This window comes from Dipodomys merriami, unplaced genomic scaffold (assembly GCF_024711535.1).
Source record: "Dipodomys merriami isolate MVZ:Mamm:240054 unplaced genomic scaffold, mDipMer1.0.p SCAF_7, whole genome shotgun sequence".
NCBI lineage: Eukaryota > Metazoa > Chordata > Mammalia > Rodentia > Heteromyidae > Dipodomys > Dipodomys merriami.
The window spans coordinates 20,840,869-20,862,533 of NW_027206290.1; the positions used below are offsets into that span (position 1 = coordinate 20,840,869).

The 21,665-nt window shown below is 38.6% G+C and overlaps 1 protein-coding gene across 6 annotated transcripts in view; it reads left to right on the top strand.

Annotated features, from left to right (window-relative positions):
- The first annotated feature begins 601 nt into the window (after positions 1-601).
- Positions 602-21,665, top strand: part of Tlcd4 (TLC domain containing 4) — a 75,347-nt gene continuing 54,283 nt past the window's right edge. For 5 of the 6 annotated variants that reach the window (XR_011368793.1, XM_070007717.1, XM_070007725.1 and 2 more), the window contains exon 1: positions 602-791. The gene's annotated coding sequence lies outside the window, so the exon portion shown is untranslated. The remainder of the gene's footprint in view (positions 792-21,665) is intronic. The other variant, XM_070007724.1, reaches the window with a different exon arrangement.

Here is a 21,665-nt window from a genome sequence, read left to right on the forward strand (position 1 = left end):
ATCAGACAGGAATGAGCAAAAAAGGGAATTGGAGATAAAGAAAAGCAGAAGTGTCTCGAGACAGTGTTTCATGTTTTTCTTTTATGGGAAATAGGTATATGAGGTAGTGATAGAAGGGAATTTGGAATCATTTGTGGAACCATTTGATGTTTGATTTTGCTTTTTTCCCCCCTCAAACTGCTGAGTATTGAACCTAGGGCCTTGGAATACAAGGCGCATGTTCCCACACTGAACTCCACTCCCAGCCCCAGGAAATGTATTTTTTAAAATTAAATTTGTTAAATAAAAGAATATTTGCTGATACGGCAGAGGAATGTTGACACAGGATGCAGGGAAAGGTTTGAAGCTGATGAAGAATGGGGCTTGGTCCGATGGGGGTTTTTCCCATGAACTATGGAGAGAAGGCTCGGGATGACTGTGCATGCCCGCAATGAACAGGGGCGTGGACAGGCTATTTATTTGAGTTCAGATCTACTAGTGCTATTTTTCATCAGACACTAGGCAAGGCACTGAGGGTCCAGTGGTAAAGTGATAACAGTTAACACCTAAGCAGTGACTTAACAATAAGCCTGACTATGTACAGCAGGACCCAGACCTCTTGTCAGGGGTCTCCTAGAGAAAAGCCACCCATCTCATGGACTGGACTGCTAGAGATTCTGGCAGGCCTCTTTCTGCCAGAGTTCAACCATCAATCCTAATGAAGGTAGAGAAGTATGGACAAAGAAGACTGAAGCTTTCCTGTAAGAACCCCAGAGACCACTTTGATTAGCATTATGCTTGTCCATGACAAGGTAGGATAACTCCCGGAGCACTCAGTCCAGGTTAGATACAGAGTTGGGGCCATTACTAATGGCTATATACCTTACTGTTAAGTTAGGGGACAGGAATTGTCCTAGTAATATGTATATATATATATATGCCTTAGTTATAGGCAAGAATTTTTCTTGTCAAATATACGAGTCTCTGTTAGTGCCCCTCTCCTGAGTAGATTCTTTAGATGGTAAGCCTTGAAACAAAAGCAGGTATTTACGAATTCTATTAATTAGCATTCACCATGTGCTTGCTCTATGCCAAGCCCCAAAATGTGAATTGACTATGTTTTGAGATAGACGCTATGTGATTCTCATTTTTAAAATGAGGACACTGAGGTACAGAAATGTCATACAGAAAGTGGTCAAATCAGGATTTGGTCATAATCTGATTCTGTGGTCTACCCCTTTATCATCAATAGTATCATTAAAATTTAATTGTTGCTGGGCACTGGTAGCTCACGCCTGTAATCCTAGCTACTCAGGAGGCTGAAATTGAGTATGGCAGTTCAAAGCCAGCCCAGGCAGGAACGTCTGTGAGACTTTTATCTCCAATAAACCACCAGAAATCCAGAAGTGGCACTGTGCTCAAGTGGTAGAGCGCTAGCTTTGAGCTGAAGAGCTGAGGAACAGCACCTAGGCCCAGAATTAGAGCCCCACAACCGACAAAAACAAAACAACAAAAAATCAAATTGTTGTATATTAATACCAGCTACTGTACTGTATATTAAAGAAAGTTAGAAAGGGCAGTATTATTTTCTATTCCTGACTTTCCATTTATAAAATTAAATAGGAAAAAGATTTTTAAATGTTTTTTCTTAAACATTCTAGTAAAGAATTGCATTACTTTTTTATAGCTTTTTTTTTCCAAGTGGACTCAAAAAGGGTTACCACATATGTATGTATTTATATTTGTTTTTTATTTTTTATTTATTTATTTATTTTTTGCCAGTCCTGGGCTTTAACTTAGGGCCTGGGCACTGTCCCTGAGCTTCTTTTTGCTCAAGGCTAGCACTCTACCACTTGAGCCACAGCACCACATCCAGCCTTTTCTGTTTATGTGGTACTGAGGAATTGAACCCAGGGCTTCATGCATGCTGGGCAAGCACTCTACCACTAAGCCAAATTCCAAGCCTCTATACTGTATTTATATAAAGTCTTTGACAGGTGCAGATGGCTCACACCTGTAATCCTAGATACTCAGGAGGCGGAGATCTGAGGACCATGGTTTGAAGTCAGCCAGGCAGCAAAGTCCCTGATACTCTTATCTCCAATTAACCATAAGAAAGCTAGAAGTAGTGCTGTGACTCAAAGAGGTAAAGCGCTACCTTTGAGCAAAAGAGCTCTGATACAGCGCCCAGGCCCTGAGTTCAAATTCCAGGAGGAGAACCAACAACAATAACAACAAAAAAAGAAAACAACATGATTTATTTTCTCTTTCTCACTTTATGTCCATTTATCTTGCATACATTTATACACAGATATTTAGAAGCCCCTTGTTCTAACGCTGTATACTCAATAATGCCTTCTTAGTTCAAAATTTAACAGGACATTAAAATGTTATTTAACAAGACATTTCCAGACTATTGTGGGATATCTACTGCATTGCATTCTTTTTTTAATTGCCATAATAGTATTAGCAGTAGTTTTTCAAATTTACCAGAATAATACAGTAAAAATATATTTCTGCACTGACCATTGCTTATCTTTTTTGTTTTGTATTGTTTTGGGTCCAGTTGTGGGCCTGAACTCTGGGCCTGGGCGCTGTCCCTCAGCTCTTCCGCTCAAGGCTAGCGCCACAGCGCCACTTCCAGCTTTTTTTTTCCTGCTTATGTGGTGCTGAGGAATCGAACCCAGGGCCTCATGCATGCAAGGCAAGTGCTCTATCACTGAGCCAACTTCCCAGCCCAACCATTGCTTATCTTTACAGACCTCTCTGTCTCTCTGTCTCAGTCTGTGTGTGTGTGTGTGTGTGTGTGTGTGTGTGTGTGTGTGTGTGTGTGTGTGCACTCCTCCCCCCTCCCTCCCCCCCCCCTCTGGTACTGGGATTTGAACTTAGGCTTAACACTTGTTGACCTGAGCCACATGTCTAGCCCTGGTTTTCACTGGTTATTTTTTAGGATAGAGTCCTCGTTTTCACCCTAAGCCTGAGCTGTGATCCACCTACTTTTAGGCTTTCCAGTGTAGCTGGTTTGACAAGTATGTGTCACCCAGCTTCCAGAGGAAAGCTTCCCTCAGTGGAGATGGACTCTGTCAGACTTTTCTGCCCAGGCTGGCCTAGATCTGTGATCCTCCCAATCTCAGCCTCCCTCTCACATTGTTTAGGATGACAGGTGCATGCAACCCTACCCAATGATGGAATGACAAGGCATTTTTTGAACTCTTCTGCCTAGGCTGGCCTAGAACCATAATCCTCCCATTCTCAGGATCCCAAGTAAGTAAAATTACAGGACTGAGACACCAGCGCTGAACTTGAGGGTTTTTTTTTGTTGTTGTTGTTTTAATCATATCAATACTCTCTTGCTCACAAAGCTTCTACCTGGAACCTCCTTGCCTATGCATTTTTCTGTGTCTTTCTAGAATTCCTTTCTGCCACCATAGAACTTATTTTCCCTTGGTGGAAACATACAAATTCTGTCTTCATTTTAATTTGTCATTCCTTAAATATATATGCATATATAAGCTTGTCAAACCTTCTATGAAATCCATATACAATAATAATGTGTCTACACTTAGGCAGTATGTACATACCTTCTCAGCTACCTTTCACAACCAGCTTAAGTACCATTATTATTTCCATTTAGTGACTTTATCATGCTAAATCTCTGATCTTAGTACTTTGATTTACTTCCTGTGCACATGTTGTGGCCATCTAGCGGCTTCAGAATATAGTAATAATTGGGGAGAGTGCTTAATACAGAAAGCATTCTACTGATAGGACAGGATAAGAAAAATGAAAGTTGCAGGTGTACTACTTAAAGATCAGTGGCCTTTTCCCTTGAAAATCTTTTGTAAGTCATCAGTGAAAGTACTTCCCAATATGCAGAGACTTGCTATTTTCTAAATTTAACTTTGTTTCTTCTCAGCATCTCTGTGAAATCTCAGCATTTCATGTCCTGTTTCTCATTCATCCACATTAGGTACCCTATTCACTGTGGTCTTCTTAATTTATTACAAAACAGATTTGTTAATTGAGTGACATTTTGTTTTCATTATCAATCTCAGGTGAGTGTTAGCTGTTTCGTAAAGTTAATGTTCCTTTCTTCTCCATACTAGCACTAAGTGAGGTTTTTAAAAAATTATGTTTGTATTAGGGAACTTAAACCATTATAGAAATGGATCTGCAAAAGTCTTAACTTAGAAACATTTGATTTAAAAAAAAAAGAAACATTTGATTAATACTTGATAATGGGCCTGTGGAATAACTATGTCTGAACTTAACATTTAGAAGAGTCCATCAATTATGTCCTCTCTTCTATCTCGAACCACTGACACTTACTGTGTCTTTACTCTTAACCTATAAACTGGCTTAAGTCTTTCCCATTAAAAAATAAAAAGCAAAATCAATAAAACCCTACCTCCATCTGTTCTGACTCAGCATAACGCCTTTAAATTACACAGCCCAACCACATTAAAATGGCACTGAAATCTTTAACCATGCCTTTTGTCCTTTGCTGGACTGCTTTTCCACTCCCAGGTCTATTTTTTATGCAGTTTGACTGTCACAGATCTGAAACCTTCCACTGAGCACAAGGTGAGGATTCAGATGTTAGAAGTAGTCATTGCAAACCATGGTTTTACAGCAACTTTTTGATTTTTTTCTTTATGTTTTCTTATCTATTTATTGCTTACTGTTTTTTTTTTTTTGAGACAGGGTCCCCTGATATAGCTCAGACTGGCCTAGAATGCTCCATCTTTCTGCCTCAGAGTCTCCCGAGTGCTGGGATTATAGGCATGAGCCATCACATCTAGCCCTTTAATGTTCTTCCTCAAGGAGATGACAAAAAACTGCCCAAGCAAGGGGCTTTCCTAACCTAGGCCCCTCAAGGAAGACATTTCCTTAACATCTCTGATGTCTCCTGCCCAGCTTTGCTTCCTCCTCCCCCAAATCTCTCAATGTGGCAGCCATATTTCCCACCTGACATATTCAATCGCTTCCCACTCAAGGAGGATTCATTCTTTGGTTTATTCTTCCATGTCATAAAGCCTCAGATATCATCTGAATGAGAATTTGAAGATAATGGGATAAAGTTCTGTAGATAAGATAAAAGATAAACCTTCCCCTAGTTGGTCATTCTGCTCAATGCAACAGAAGTCACCCAGAATGTAAGCACATGTTACAATAAGAAACATCCAACTTGTTACGCAGCACCACCTGCTCCTTTCTCTATGAAATAATTTTTTTTCTTCAAGGAATTTTTGACTCATCATATCAGAACAAAAGACTCTGGCTTTTACTTCCAACTTTAATCAGAATGTGTTGACTTTGCATTCTCTTTCCCATTTGTTTGTCTGTTATCTCTATCACTTGAACCATACCACCAATCCTTTATACTTTCCTTATTCTCCAAATAGAGCTTTCTTTTTGCTGAGGTCAGTCTGGACCACAATCCTATTTATGCTTCCCATATAGCTCAGATGACAGGCTCCCGTCATTACACTGGCCTTTCATTGGGTAAAATGAACCTTTCCCCTGGCTGGCCTTGAACTGGGATTCTCCTGATCTCAGCTCCCAAGTCTAGGATGGCAGGCATGGCCCACTACTCCTGGCTAATTACATCATCTTTGATGGAAGTTTTGACTATAAACAATACTGAAAATTTTATGTTTTACTTATTGCCAATTCATATTTCTTCCACTCAGACTTATTCATATATTTTGTTCTCCCTCAACTGATATTCTAGTGGGGTGAGCTTTTCCCACACTGCAGCTATCACTCAGGTATTACTGGTACTTGCTTATTTCCATACCCAGCCTGGAGCCCTTTGACTCTCCAGGTAATATGCTATCTAATGCAGAAGTGACAGTTGCTGACTATAGGACCAAAAATGGAGGAATGTTTTCTGGAGGCTGTGGGATCTTATTCAACCATCACATCTAAATATTGGAAGTTTGGATAACTTCAACAGTCTAGGAATATTATGTTCATCTAGCTTTTGAAGATGCACTTTATACATAGGCAGGGAAGGTAGAACTATGAGTCACTCTAGCCTCTAGGACTGGCTACACTAACTACCTTATTTCTTTTCTTGAGAGCCTGTGTTTTTTAAAAAAAAGACTAGTCTATGTTTGCTGTTTCTTTTTTTCTCTTGTTTAATTGTACTTCAACTCATTGAAATCTAGTTTCTGCCATAATTATTGGAAGCTCAGGAATTTCAGGGTCAAAAGCACATTTACATACACACAAATATATATATATATATGTCATAAATATATAATATATAATATATGATATATAATCTTAGATAATTAAGATTATATAAATATACTAGCTATTCAGGAGGCTAAGATATGAAGGATCAAGATTTAAAGTCAACTCACAATATCAGACTTCAAATTATACTATAGACCCATAATACAAAAACAGGATGGTACTGGCAAACATACCAGGCCCAAAGGCAAGGGCACACACTATTAATCCATATACCCATAGCCAATTTATGTTTCAACAGAGGAGCAAAGAATATACATTGGAGAAAAGATCATCTCTTCAGCAAATTATGCTTGAAGAACTGGATATCCAAATACAGAAGACTGAAATTGGACCCCTATCTCTCAACTGTACTAATACCAATTCAAAGTAAATCAAAGACCTTTATGTAAGGCCTGAAACTTTGACACTTTTATGGGAAAGAATAGGGAAAACAGCTGAACAAATACAATTGAAGATTGACAAATGAGATTGCATGAAGCTATAACGCTTCTGCACAGCAAAAGAAGTAGTCACTAGACTAAAAATATAGTCTACAGAATCAGAAAATTTTCTGCCACCTATACCTCTGACAATGGACTAATGACTAGAATATACAGAGAGATTAAAAATTGAAAGCCTAAATCATCAATAACCCAATTAATAAATTGGCTAAGTACTTAGATACTTTGGAAAAGAAATAAAAGTGATCAATAAATGCATAAAGAAATACTCAAGATCCCTCTCCATAAAGGAAATACAAATCAAAACTACACTGGGATTCCATCTCAGTCACCAGAATGGCCATAATCAAGAAGATGACAATATGTGCTGACAAGAATACAGAGAAAAAGAACCCATATTACACTAATGGTGAGAATGTAAATTAATGCAACCATTATGGAAGTCAATATGGAGATTTCTCAAAAATTTTAAATACAATGACCTTATAATCTATCAATACCACTCGGGGATTTATCTGAAGAACAGGACAAAATAGATATACCTGCCCACCTGTTCATTGAAGCACTATTTACAATTGCCACTTTATGGAAACAACCCAGATGCCCTACAACCTTTGAATCATTTTTTAAAAATGTGACATGTATTTGTGTGTGCATGCATATACACACATATATACATATATGTACATGTATATAATAGAATTTTATTTAGCCATCTAAAAGAATCAAGTTGTGTTATTTGTCTGGAAATGGTTGAATCTAGCAAACATCATCTTGAGTGAAGTAAGCCAGGCTTAGAAGAACAAAGGCATATACCATCTCTTATATGTGGATATTAGACCTAAAATATAAACATATTTGTAGAGTCATATGTATATATATATATATATATATATATATATATATGATCAAACTGACTAAACTATGGTATATGCAAGAGTCAGATTACAATTTGTAACCCATTTGAACAACGAACATACAGTCTGACAGAAAGAATCATAGGAAGTTGAAGCATATCTTGCCAGGGAAGAGGTGTCAGTGAAGTCAGAAAAGATGAATGGAGAGAGGAAAGAAGGGTAAATGTCATATTACTCAATGTACTTTTGTGAAACAGAATAAGGAAACATGATACAACTTGTATGGGAATGTAGAGGTGAGAGGTGGAGAAAAGATGGAGGGGGGTGATTGATGAAGGTGCATTGTGTACAAAAAATAGACATGTCAAAATGAAACTTCCTTGTGCAATTAATAGAAGACAAACACATACATACACATTAACCAGAAAAAAACAAGCTGGATACATGGCTGGAGAGAGAGAGTTCTTGTTTTCATTCTCTTATAAAACTCCTGTCATCTGATGACACCATGGCTAGAAACCATGGTGAAAGGCTAAAGAGAGAAAGATGCCCTCTTGACATTTGATACCACAGCCAACAGGACTGACAACATACATGTGAATTGTGGTCCTTTGTTTCATAAATATTAAAGAATGTCAGGATAGCAACAGCAAAGCAAGCATAAGCATTTGCATCGATTGGTCTCCACGTACTAGTTTTGACTGCTTGGGAAACCATCTTGTATCATCAAGCACCATGAAGCTGCCAGACAACTGTCAGCACATGAATGAATCCAGGGGAAAGTGTGAAGAACCTGCCGGCAAAGTGCAATCCAATACTTAGCCATAGAATTTTTCACTGGTAAACAAATGCTTGAAGCCATGAAGTTTTCCAATAGCTTCATACACAGCATAAAATAACAAAGATATATTCCCTCCCAAGATATTTAAAATCTGAATCACTGAACTAACGTATGCTTTCAACCCCATCGTATGAGTGCTAGAGATTGTTTTTAAGTTCTCGCCTTCCATATACATTCTCTTTGAACTAGAAATAGTGGTTGTGGAGTCCGAGTGCATGGATTTAAATTCTAACTCTTTTATTACTAATGGAGAGACTGATTGGGGAAAATGTTTTATTTGGTTTCATGTTTGACACAAGACCTTACTTCATAGCTGAGGCAGGCTTTGTACTTAAAATTCTCCTGTCTCAGCCTCTTTAGTGTTAGAAGTGTGTATTGTGGAGAACATTATTTTACCTCTTTGTGCTTGTGTGTTCTCATCTTTAAAATAGAAATAACCTTGTCTTTTTTTTTTAATTTGGGTAGATGAAATTCAGATAAGGTGATCTGGGTACAAGCACTAAGCTAATTATCATGTTACTGTTACAATTATCTTGGATTCAACAACACTGACCATGAAACTCCAGATAAAACTTTTCTTTTTGAGGATTAAATTATAATTTTTATTTTATGTTTTATTTGTGAACATATTGTACAGAGGGGTTACAATTACATGGGCAGGATAATGCATACATTTCTTACCAAGCATTGCAGCCTCCTCCTTTGTTTACCCTTCACATCCCTTCCCAGCCTCCCCCTCCCCCCAAATCCTCCTCCCCACCCCCTCCCCCAGCCCCGGCACCTATGTTGTAAAGCTCGTTTTCTACATGACAACTTGTACTTCTCATTGTTGCAACAGGTCCACCTGTATCCTTAAACGGCTTGTTTTTCCCCATCTCCTCCACAAGTTATACTGACATCAAATATAGTGAAAGCAGGGGTTATACTGTGGGGGAGGGACATACAAAGCAACAAAGAAATAATCTTATAAATGCGTTAGAAACACATGCATGAAAGAAAAAAACGTTAAAATACATATCTAAGGGTTCATTTTCCTAACATCACATTATCTGACCTTTTCCGCTTGACTCAGACATATACTAGATATTGCAAATAAGGGAAACCATGGGACCTATGTTTCTTTGGGCCTGGCTTACTTCACTTAATATAATTTTTTCCAAGTTTTTCCATTTCCTAACAAATGGGGCAATGTCATTCTTTCTAATGGAGGCATAGAATTCCATTGTGTATATATACCACATTTTCTTGATCCATTCATTCCAGATAAAACTTGTAGTGGAGACTTCTGGGATTGTGGAGGGACAGTTTTCAGAGGCAGAAAGCCGTTAGGGTCCTAGAGAACTTTAATGTAATACGAGGTCAGACTTTTTTCCCTCACCTATCAGTGTTGCCACGTGTTGTTTCTTTGGAAAGTATGTCTTAGTTTTGTTAATTATAAAGCAGAAACAATAAAGAAAAAGTCTCTTGTCATGCAGATTAAGTCTTAAAGGCCTGACACATAGAGCATGCCAATTACATGATATTTAATGCACATGAAGGTTAGAAAAGCAAGTCAAGGTCACTTTGAGATGGAAAAATTACCGAGGATAACTTTATCTTGGTGACTGGATCAGGAAGCCTTGCAGATGTCATTTTCCTAAGCCTCTGTAAAAGAAACTCCAAGAGTGAGCAGGAAGTATTAGAGCTGCAGACTTAAGGTTAGAGGAAAACACTCAAACAATCACAGTTCATTTCCTACCACCTTAGCCTTTGACAATCCCCTCCATCTTCAGGTTGGTTCTTGTTTGCCTTTTCTTCCTTTCTTCTTTTTTTTATAACTCCGAAGTCAAGAATTCACATTCATTAATTATTTCTTGAACACTCCGGAATACAAGAGTGAATGACAGGTCAATTTCTGTTCTCACAGAGCTTCTGACTAATAGATTTGGCCCATAACACCAGCTATCTCACTGCTGAAAGCCGGGGGGAAGGGGATTGGATGGACATGGGAAAAGAATTATGGATAAGGTGAGATTTGGGACATGGATGAGTAGACAGTTGGGGTAGAGATGGTGGTGGGTATAGCTAGTGTGAGATGGTAATTTTCTAAACCCCTCTAAAACAGCATATATAAATGGGCAGAAGGAAGAAAAAAACCTAGAAACTTGGAGAATTAAAATAAGCCAACATCGATGAACAATTGCATTAGGAGCCAAAAGTGGCCATGGACTCTGTTTACCCAGTTAAGGAATTTGTACTTGATCCGAAGGGCAATGGGAAGCCATTTAAGGGTTTAAACACAGGAGTGAGGCTTAGAAATAACACTGACTACAAGGTGAAAAACAGAATTATTGTGACAGAACATTTGCCGTCTTTTTTTCCGATAAAGTTTTTATTTTATTTTTTTATTTTTTGGGTGGTCCAGTCGTGGGGCCTGAACCCTGCGCCTGGGTGCTGTCCCTCAGCTCTTCAGCTCAAGGCTAGCGCTCTACCACTTGAGCCACAGTGCCACTTCCGGCTTTTTTCTTATGTGGTGCTGATGAATCGAACCTAGGGCCTCAAACATGCAAGGCAAGTGCTCTACCACTGAACCACCTTCCCAGCCTCCAATAAAGTTTTTATTGGAGCATACCAGTTAGCTATTCATTTGGTATTATTTAAAATAGCTGCTAGGAAAAAAAATAAAAAATAAAATAGCTGCTAGGAGACCTTAAGGATAGAGTTGAATAACTGACCAGCTGGCTTACAGAGACTGATCTTTGTACTATCTGGCCTTAAAAGAAAAAAATGGCCGGATGCCAGTGGCACAATGCCTGTAATCCTAGCTAATCAAGAGGCTGAGATCTGAGGATCGTGGTTCAAAGCCAGCCAGGGCAGGAAAGTCCATGAGACTCTTATCTCCAATTAACCACCAGAAAACCAGAAGCAGTGTTGTGGCTCAAGTGGTAGAGCGATAGCCTTGAGCTGAAGAGCTGAGGGACAGCGTCCAGGCCCAGAGCTCAGGTCCCACGACTGACACACACAAAAAAAAGTTGGTTGATCCCAAGAGACGGTTGGAATAATCTGGTATACAATAATGGTGGTTAACTTAAGGGAAAGCACAGGAAAAAACTGGAAAGACAGATTGTGGAAAGGGTATGATAGACTATCTCACTCTGTCTCACTGTACTGATTTAACAGTGCAGCTTTTCCCCACTCTCTGGTTTCTTTTCTTTTCTTTTTTTTGGGGGGGGGCGGGGGTGTCGTGGGTCTTGAACTTTGTCCCTCAGCTCTTCAGCTCAAGGCAAGCACTCTACCACTTGAGCCACAGTGCCACTTCCAGTTTTCTGGTGGTCAATTGGAGATTAAGAGTCTCTTGGACTTTACTGCCCAGGCTGGCTTTGAACCACCACCATCAGATCTCAGCCTCCTGAGTAGCTAGGATTACAGGTGTGAGCCTCGGGTGCCCAGCTCTACTCTCTGGTCTCTTCTTTTAACCTCCACTTTGGCTCACGCATGGGGGAGATGGTAGAAAGATTATTGAAGATTTGGGAACAAGAGGGGTTAAAGAAATACAAGTAGCTTAGAATATTATACATCTCAAGAAGTGTTTGAGACATACTCTGAAGTTAGTTACTCTATTTTCCTGTCTCTCTTCTCTTATCACTAACTATATCCATATTACCAAATTAATTTCTAAGGTAAAAGAGTCCTACTTTTGTTATTCATATCTTCCAAATCTCCATTATCTGGACCATTATGTACACTGACTCATCAGGATGTTTCTTCTGACAAGAATTCTAGCATTTGGCAGCATTTAGCTAGTAAGGCATCTTGGAACCAGGGTAGCATACCCTCAGTAGGAGTATATAGAATAGGAAGAAGTCTAAGATGAAGGTAATCAAACAGGTAAGCCAAGATTGCTCACAGTTGTAATGTAAATAAGGTGTAAGCATGAGGTTATAAATCAAAGAGAAGGATTGGAAGTGAAAGAAATCAACCAAAAAAATTGCCTTGTAGCCTCAACTCCAAATGAAAGGAAGTGTGTGTGTGTGTGTGTGTGTGTGTGTGTGTGTGTGTGTGTGTGTGTGTGTGTGTGTAATCAATGCAATATGCAATGTTAGATACATAATAGGGGTACAAGACATAAATCCTTAACCTCATGTAATTCCTGAAACCTGGTTATCTTTGTGGTCTTGAGGCTTCACTGTTGTGATACAAACCAATCTATTGTGCCTGCACAAATCAAGCAGCACTGGTTTTATTTTCCAACAACCTAAGCAACAGCATGTTGGTAAATGTATTGAATTTATCTGTACCTCAAGCCCACCTCAATTAGGACTCAATGTATTTGTGTCACAACAATGTTATCAGTGAACAAAATATGACCACCATCATCTATGAAGTGTCTACTAGAACTGACATATAGTATCAGATGCTGGCCTGGGTTCTTGGACTTCATCTTTATAATACCTTATTATTACATTTCTTTTTACAGATGAAGAGGCTCTGGCTCAAAGAGCTCTTTTCTAAAGCCACCATAAGTGGCAGTTTCTGTGACATCAAACCTCCTCAGTCACATTAGCTCTTGCTGCCTCATAGCAAGTGGTCCTGACTCCTATTTCTAAACCTTTGACTTCCTCATCCCCTTGCTTAAGATCCCTCATTATCTGCTCATCTCCTCAGAGCAGAAGCTACATAATTCAATGTGGTATAATTTAGTTTTCATAATCCCAGCCTACTTTAGAAACCTTTACTACTTTAGTAGCCTTCTGCTACTGCTTCTACAAGTGCACACTGAGTTTCAGTACTTATGTCTCCCGGAATTGTGCTGGGCTCTTGGTTTGGCATGGTTCTCCCTCCTTCTTCCTTTCTTCCTTTCTTCCTCCCTCCCTGTGTCCCTCCCTCCCTGTCTCCTTCCTTCCTCCCTCTTTTTCCTTCCTTCCTTCCTTCCTTCCTTCCTTCTTTCCTTCCTTCACTTCTTCCTTTCTTCCCTCCCTACCTCCCTCTCTCCCTCTCTCTCCCTTTCTTTCTCTTTCTTTCTTTCTTTCTTTCTTTCTTTCTTTCTTTCTTTCTTTCTTTCTGTCTGTCTTTCTTTCTTTCTTTCTTTCTTTCTGTCTGTCTTTCTTTCTTTCTTTCTTTCTGTCTTTCTTTCTTTCTTTCTTTCTGTCTTTCTTTCTGTCTTTCTTTCTGTCTTTCTTTCTGTCTTTCTTTCTGTCTTTCTCTCCTCTTTCATCATAGGGCTTGGGTGTTGTCCCTGAGCTCTTTCACTTTGACTTTCCTGTGTGGGCTGGCTTTGAACCACAATCCAGATCTCAGCCTCTTGACTAGCTGGGATTACAAGCGTGAACCACCTGCACCTAACTGGTTCTCCCTCTTACTAGAGTATTATTCCTTCTCATCTGCCTGGACATAAGACCAGAGACTCAAGTTCTACCAGTCTCTGAGATTGCCTAAATCTCTCAGGGTCTGGATCATATTGGAAAAAGTGAAATTTTTCCTCGGTCTGGAAACAATTTATCTGGAATACATTGGTATCATTATCCCATTTACTAGACTTTCTTGGAAAAGTTGCTTAGCTTCTTCAAGCCTCAGGGGGTTTTGATTTTTCTTCATAAAATAGGGTAATAATGGTGCTTTTAAACAGTGCTGACAATACTTGGGATAAGCTATTATTATAGAGCCCTTATGCAATTAAATTAGTCAGCAACATTATTGTAGCATGAATATTGTTAGGACACTGAGCTTCCTTTGTGATTTCCTGGTCACCCTTTTGAGATTCTGTTCAAACTAGCCCTTGTAATCCTTTTCTAGTTTTATACATGGCTAGCTTTTTTGTTTTCAGTTGTACTGTCATACTTCTGATTTTACTAATTATATCCCATGTAAATATTTATCTAAGTAAGCTCTCATCTCTGCTAGTGCAGACATGTTGTGGACATGGACTACTTTATTATCAACCTAAACCTGGTATAAATTAGTAATTTGTATATACTGGTTGCTAGAATGGGTATATTTGTTAATAAACAGGGACAAACCAGACACTAGTGGCTCATGCCTATAATTCTAGCAATGCAAGAGGCTGAGATCTGAGGATCAAGGTTCAGAGCCAGCCCAGACAGGAAAGTCCATGAGACTCTTATTTCTAGTTAACCACCAGAAAAACAGGAAGTGTCACTATGGATCTAAATGGTAGAATGCTAGACTTGAGCAAAAAAAAAAAAAAGTTCAGGGACAGTGCCCATGCCCCGAGTCCAAGCCCCACAACCACCACCAACAAAAATACCCCAAGGGACAAGTCTCAAGTAACATTACTGAGTAATAGTATTACTACAATATTACTACTAATGGGTAACATTTTGAGTATAATTCACTTTACACTTTCCAAACTACTCCATCTTAATTCTCACAATAACCCTATTAAGGTATTATTCTCATAAATTTTTTCACAATTATGAAATATTACTATTATCACTCAAACCTATATAACTAGTAAGAAATACAAAAATTATTTTGGTGTTTCAATAGAAAGCTCTGTTTCACAGAAGATAACTTCCATATCATCTGATTCCTGCCTTTGATCATCTTTAAATAATTTATACTGCAGCTTAAGTGTGTCTTTTTCAAATTTTCTTTAAATAAAAACAGGTTCTAAAGCCTGCCTTGGTTTCTCACTGAATGAATTAAAGAAAATAGTCAACTTTTTTGTCTTTTCTGTCTGCATCACAGTCATGATGTTTAAGTTTTTGTGAAACTATCTCTTTTTTTATTATTGGTTTTAATTTTTTTGTACCAGTACTGAAGTTTGAACTCAGGGCCTCATATTTTTACTTAATGTTAAAAGTATCTCTCTCTCTCTCTCTCTCTCTTTCTCTCTCTCTCTCTCTCTCTCTCTCTCTCTCTCTCTCTCTCTCTCTCTCTTTGTGCCAGTCCTGGGGCTTGAATTCAGGGCCTAGGTGCTGTCCCTAAGCTTTTGTACTCAAGGCTAGTGCTCTGCTACTTGGACCACAGCTCCATTTTCATCTTTTTGGTGATTAATTGGAGATGTGAGTCTCAAGGGCTCTGTTGCCCAGGCTGACTTTTAACTCAGATCTCAGATCTCAGTCTCCCGAGTAGCTAGGATTATAGGTGTGAGCCACCAGCACACAGCAAAAATTACCACTTAACAGATCACCTAGAATTGAATTCTGCAGTGACAGACTCAGAGCTCATTTCTTCAATGCTCATTTCTTCCTCACCAACAACACTGTATGCTTTGCTGGAGAGTCTGTTCTTAAGGTAGAGAGAGAGAGGCCTCCCAGATCACAGTCTGATCTGGGTGGCCTTTACTTTTGTGTTTTTAACAAGACTAGTATTCTTTTGCAGGTGGTCTGGAAAACACCCAACTACTGTTATACTGCTTTCTTAGTAGAAAAAATAAAATGCTTGTAGAAGATAATTTGTGCACTTTTCCAACTCTCAAAGGAGAGAATAGACAAATTCCACTAGGAGAGAAGAGACAAATTCCATTAGGAGGAATGATTCTGTGTTTCACACAGAATCAATATGGGCCTTAAGAAAAAAAGATATGACAAGGAAAGATTTGAGGAAAAGACATTCTGTTTTAAGGACAGAATGAGCAAAGGCCTGGGGTGGAATATAGGTTTATTTTTATTTGAGTTTTTGAATGGCTACTGGATAGATTTGGCTAGACTGAGTAGATTATAAAGGATGCCACTGAAGAGGTGTGTCTGAGTTAGAATGGAGGACTTTTATAGGTAATAAAGAGCAGTGGAAAGAAAGCTTTTGTCTCAAAGCAAAAGAATAAGAAAATAACCGCTGGATACTTGTGGCTCATGCCTGTAATTCTAGCTACTGAATTCTGAGGATCAAGGTTCCCAGCCAGCCTGGGCAGACAAGTCTGAGAGATTCTTATCTCCAACTAGCCAGTAAAAAGCCTAAAGTGGAGATGTGGCTCAAGTGGCACAGTACTAGCCTTAAGCAATAAAGCTACCACCGGCACAAAAATTTAAAAACCAACTAAAAAGGAAAATGGCCAATAACAGATCACAAGAATTCTAAAGAGGTCTGAAGTTGGAGAGAGAGAGAGGCAATTTATAAATGACAAGGAAGCCAGGCACTGGTGACTCATACCTGTAATTCTAGCTACTCAGGAGGCTGAGATCTGAGGCTCACAGTTGAAAGCCAGTCTGGACAGGAAAGTCTGTGAAACTCTTATCTCAGATTAACTCCCAGAAAACCAGAAGTGGCACTGTAGCTCAAAGTGGTAGAGTACTAGCCTTGAGCATAAAGAGTTTAGGGACATAATACCCAGGCCTCGAGTTCTAGCCCCATGATTGACAAAAAAAAAAAAAAAAAGAAAGAAAGAAAGAAAGAAAAAGAAAGATGTAAGATGCTACAGATTTGAAATGTCTTCTATAATTAATAAATATTTATTGATGGTCTAAGGAAAATTATTTTGGTATGATACAGGGAGAACTCAGAGGTAAAGAATGTAATGAGTGGGGCTGAGAAGGTGGCTCAGTGGTAGAGTGCTTGCCTTGCATGCCTGAGGCCCTGGGTTCGATTCCTCAGCACCACATAAGCAAAAAGAAAAAAAAGCCGGAAGTGGCACTGTAGCTCAAGTGGTAGAGTGCTAGCCTTGAGCTGAAGAGCTGAGGGACAGTGCCCAGGCCCAGAGTTCAGTCCCCATGACCAGACCCAAAAAAAAAATAAATAAATAAAAAAGAATGTAATGAGTGAAAAGGAAAGAGTCTGGGAGATAAAGTAATTTTCTAAGTAGGACTGTGCTTGAATATAGTGTGAAGGGGGAGGGAAGACTTGGGAGGGGAGGGAAATGAGGTTTCTGAATTGGTGGTGACTCCATAAATGGAGTAAGGAATACAGAAGATTTTTATTAAACTGTAATTAAAATTATTATAGTTATATATATTTTATTGCATTTGAAAAACTTGAGAAAGCATGGTGAGATCCCAGAGCTCTAGAAAGAGTTTAGATAGCAATTATGTAAGTAGAGTTGGTATCTAGTACAGCGTAGTAACATGAGGAAACAGGACAAATTAAGGCATGGCTGAGGTAGGGTTAACATTGAATAAGGACATTACCTGAAAATGAATGGAGCAAAAGGTTAATTGAGAAATATAGAGATGAGTATCAACATATAAGGTGTATATGTTCTGAAAAGCATTACAGATTGTGCTAGGACAATGTCAGGCCCAAGGAAAAGCCCAAAGGATAGAGCATTGTAGCAAAGGTGATGGGTAAGGTTGAAGAATGTTTCTTTTGAAGAATTGCTTGTTGGGAGTGTTTACTCAGAAGAACTCAGAAGAACAGTGAAACTCTTAAGGGGTTGAGCAACAACAACAACTATGGAAATACTTAAAGATGTCTTCCTGTAGTTGTTGCATTCTGAGGTAAAATAATGAAGTAATGTGGTGATGTTGTTGAGCTGTGTGTGTGTGTGTGTGTGTGTGTGTGTCAGTAGTGCTTGTACTGAGAACCTAGGCACTGTTTCTTAGCTTTTTCACTCAAGACTTAGCATTCTACCACTTGAGATACAGCTCCATTTCTAGCCTTTTGGAGGTTAATTGGAGATAAGAGTCTCACAGACTTTCCTGCCCAGGCTGGCTTAGAACTGTGATCTTCAGATCTCTGCTTCCTGAGTAGCTAGGATTATAGACGTGAGCCACTGGTGCCAGGCTGATTCTTTGCATTTTTGTTTATTTCCATACAGTAAAGTTAGGTGATCATCAAAATACTTGAAGATAACTTCCTGTAGACATTAAATTCTGAGTTAAGGTAATGAAGTAATGTGGGGATGGTGGTGAATTGCTTCTTTGTATTTTTATTTATGTCCACACAGTCAAAGTATGATTGGTCATTACTATTAAAATGGTCACAACAAAAACAAAGACCAAAATAATAATAAAAAACCACATTTCATGTATTTAGGAGACATGGTTTTGAACTTCAACTCTATTTGATTGTCCATCCTTTCTGCCCAAATCGATAGGACAAATGTTGAATCTAGATAGTTGGTGTTTTCAGCTATCTGTCATAGTTAATATTTTCCAAGTTGACTCATCCTGCTCTTACAATGCACATTTTTATTGAAAGAATCAATCATTTGGATTAAAACAAAAAGTAAATTGAAATTGAATTCCTTTCATTTTTAAAAATTCACTAGAGGGCTATTTTCCCTTTCTGTCTTAGCGAAATAATGTGTGCAAATAAAAGTCTAAAAAGCCAAATTCTGGTAGTTATGAAAATAACACGGCCTGGCACTGCTGGCAAACACCTGTAATCCTAGCTACTCAGGAAGCCGAGATCTGAGGATTGCAATTCAAAGCCAGCCTGAGACATCTGGGTAAGATTCTTAATTTCTAATTAATCACCAAAAATCCAGAATTAGAGCTGTGGCTTAAGTGGTAGAGCTCCCACCTTGAGTGAAAAAGCTAAGGGACAATGCCAGGTCTGGAGCTCAAGCCCCAGGATTGGTGTGTGCACACAAAAATATCATCTAGGACAGGACTTCATGTATGTAAAACCAGAAGGAAGTTTCTTTGGAAGAAATTCAAGATGAACAACAAATAGCCCCATAGATCACTTAATTCCCTCTTTAATGGAGAGTGGATTTTCTTACTTGGTCTTTTGACTAAGAAACGTGGAATATGGATAAATATATGACTTTGTTAATTTCTAAATTTTGAAAATATTTACTTATCAATGGTGGTCATAGATGCTAATGGGAAGGGTTGTTGTGAGAACTGTGTACTGGAACATAGGGGACTAGGTTGGAAGTAGTTGCTCTAATGCACACACCATTTGTCTACTGTGGATGAGGAAGTAGTCAAGGGGAACTTCAGGTTTTTGTGATGGTTTGACCAGTCTGGTAGCCAAATGGAGAGTTAGAATCAAAGCATAGAAAGTGGAGGTGTGGTTTAAGTGTTAGAGTGCTAGCCTTGGGCAAAACAGCCAACTGAGATTGTGAGGCCATGAATTCAAGCCCTAGTAAAGGCAATGCCTTTCCCCCTACTCCAAAAAAAAAAAAATCATTGTAGATAACATTCTATCTGAAAACTGTTTTATCGATGGACGTTGGACTTTTAAAGACCTCAAGTTCAACTTGTAAATATTTGGATATAAAATGGGTTTTAATTTTGATCAAAAAATTAATTACTATGCTCACATCTATTTTATATGCTTGTGAAATTCTTCTACTTGATAGGAGAGATTTAGTAGATAAGTTACATTTCCTTATCCTGGTGGTGTTTTTTCATAAACAATACTGTAGTTTCTAATATGTTATATTTTATAGAGAGTATTAATAAATAAAAGTGTTTTAGTCAAGTGGTTCATGGCTGTAATCCTCCAGATTAAAATGGAGGATTAAGGTTTGAGGACAGCCATGGGAAAAAGTTGTCAAGTCCATTTCCAAAAGTAACCAGCACAAAGCAGGGCTAGAAGTGTGGCTGAAGTGGCAGAGTGCCAGCCCTAAGCAAGCAAGCTGAATGAAAGTGAGACCCTAGGATCAAGCCCTGATACCAACTCCTCTCCCCTCAAAAAAAAAAAAGTTTCCTGTATTACAGAATCCATTTCTTCGATAAACTTTTGGCAATTAAACATTATGTTAGCATTTGGGGATACTATACATTTGTTAAAAGAATATATTGATGAAGAAGACGCTGAATTCTAACCATCTTTCAAAAATAATTTAATAATGATACTGGAGTTTGAACTAAAAATCTTACACTCACTAGGCAGTTGCTTTACCACATAGGTCATGCAGGTATGGATGAAAAGATACCTGGAAAGATATTTAACAAACTGATCTAAAAGTGATGAGTAATATCAATTTTAATGAATTTATAAATTTTTTCAAAATCTATGAAAAATAAAGTTAGATATAAAAAGATTAAGTTGAAAATAGTCATTAAAATAAGTTAGAAATTTATAAATTTAGGCCTATTGTTCTTCCCACTTCTTATTTTGCATCCTTTTTGTTATTATTTACTTGCTTCCTAGTATAAAAATAAGATTCCATTGTTTAAATATTATATTATGACCACAGGTGTTTGTCATTTATTCACTGCAAAATAACATGATAATAATAACACAACAAAAGGTTCACAAGATATAAGCTACAAGGCAATGGTGTATATCTGCAGCCCTAGGAATTGGGAAGCTAAATCAAGAAGATTGCTTAGGAAGTGGCGCTGTGGCTCAAGTGGTAGAGTGGACGCCTTGAGCTAAAAAACACAGGGACAGCGCCGAAGCCCAGAGTTCAAGCCCCATGACCAACCAAAAAAAAAGAAGAAGATTGCTTAGATCTAGGAGTTCAAAGCCACGCTGGGAAATGCAGCACGGGGAAAAAAAAAAAAAAAAGCTTTGGCAAACAAATCCATCAGAAAACTTTGCTTTTCCCATCATGTGGCTTGAATTCAGGGCCTGGGTGCTGTCCCTGAGCTTATTCGCTCAAGGCTTATTCACTCAAAGCTTAGCACTCTACCACTCTGAGCTACAGTTCCACTTCCGGTTTTCTGGTGGTTAATTGGAGATAAAGAGTCTCACAGCCTTTCCTGCCCAGGCTGGCTTTGAACTGCTATCCTTAGATCTCAGTCTCCTCATTACCTAGGATTATAGGTATGAGACCCGGTGCCTGGCTGTTCTTTTGTTTTCTATTTTGATGTGGAGAAAACTACAGAAGATGAGAGATGTCAGTAAATTTTAGAATTCAGAAATTGAATAAAGTAGTGGCAGCTAGCCTGGCAAAGTAGAAGAAGGACTAATATAAGTATTTGGAAGAGAATTAGCACTGGGAAGTTCTGTACTGTGGAAGGCAGGGGTTAGGCACCAGAGTGAAGGATTATCCTAAAGTTAACTCGAAGCTTTGGGGTCTTTGCATCCTTTTGTCTTCTCATCCAGCCAGTATACCCCAGTGCATCCCACTCTAATGGTACCACAATCAAAGCCATCCTTCTGTGAAGTCACTTCCTGTGGAGTTCTCAGTCTTGGTGTGATTGACATTTGGAATGGGGTATTAGTGGGAGGTTGTTTTGGGCATTGTAAGATGTTTAGCAAAAGTCCTGACCTCTGCTTATTAGATGACAGTGTATCCCCTGAGTTCCTGTCATGACAACCCCAAATTCCTCCAGCTGTTGACACATGGCCCCTGTGGAATTAATCAGATGCATCAACTCTCTCTGACTTGGCTCAGACAAAAGAAAGAAGCAGACATGTTCAATAGGCTAACGCTTGAGAATAATATAGATGTTCTAAAACCCTAAAGAATTCACAAAGTGAATTGTAAAAAAAATGGAAGAAAAG